Source organism: Microtus ochrogaster, unplaced genomic scaffold (assembly GCF_000317375.1).
Source record: "Microtus ochrogaster isolate Prairie Vole_2 unplaced genomic scaffold, MicOch1.0 UNK78, whole genome shotgun sequence".
In the NCBI taxonomy this organism is placed as follows: Eukaryota; Metazoa; Chordata; class Mammalia; order Rodentia; family Cricetidae; genus Microtus; species Microtus ochrogaster.
In genome coordinates, this window is record NW_004949176.1 from 1636208 (window position 1) to 1636987 (window position 780).

Below are 780 nucleotides of genomic sequence, written 5' to 3' on the forward strand. Positions count from 1 at the left end.
CCGCCTGCCTCTGCCTCCCGAGTGCTGGGATTAAAGGCGTGCGCCACCATCGCCCAGCTTGGCTAAACTTTGTTAAAACAAATATGAATGAACTTATTTTCAAGATAACGTTCTAATCCTCATTCATGATTTAAAGTCAGTTCCCTTCCGGAGTTCTTTTCTAGAACATTAGGGTGAGGTTAATGCTGGAGCTGAAATTGCGCAAGCTCTAGTCTGTCAGTCCTGCTAACATTTTGCTGTTCATTTATAAAAGGGATAATAGCATCCTACATAGGCTCATGAGTGCTAATGTGCTAATTTGGGTGTATCAGTTAGGGCAGCAGTTGGCACATGGTACACATTTTAAAAGTTTCTCTTTTAATATTGGTGTCTCTGTAGCTTTGGAGCCCGTCCTGGGACTCGCTCTGTAGACCAGGCTGGCCTCAAACTCACAGAGATCTGCCTGCTTCTGCCTCCCGAGTGCTGGGATTAAAGGTGTGCGCCACCACCGCGCGACTTGATCCTGTTTTTTAAATAGACAAATTCACACACCTGTTCTTCCTTTTTTCTGAGCTTTTCGAGAAGAAGCCCAATTCACAATCCTCATTTTCAGCTTTCAGAATCAGAAGTGTTACATCAATGACTAGAAATTAAAGCTGCGTGGTTTGCACCTGACCCCACACTTAGGAGGCAGAGGCAGGATATCATGATTCCATGGTCATTCTCAGCTATTAGAGTGAGATCAGGACAGCCTAGAAGACCCCATCTTTAAAGGGGGCGGGGACAGAAATTAAGTGTGGC

The 780-nt window shown here is 45.1% G+C and overlaps 1 protein-coding gene across 1 annotated transcript in view; it reads left to right on the forward strand.

Moving 5' to 3' along the window:
• The window catches only part of Bbs7 (Bardet-Biedl syndrome 7), a 36526-nt gene that overhangs the window by 6260 nt on the left and 29486 nt on the right, over positions 1-780 (forward strand). The gene's annotated exons all lie outside the window — the stretch shown is intronic.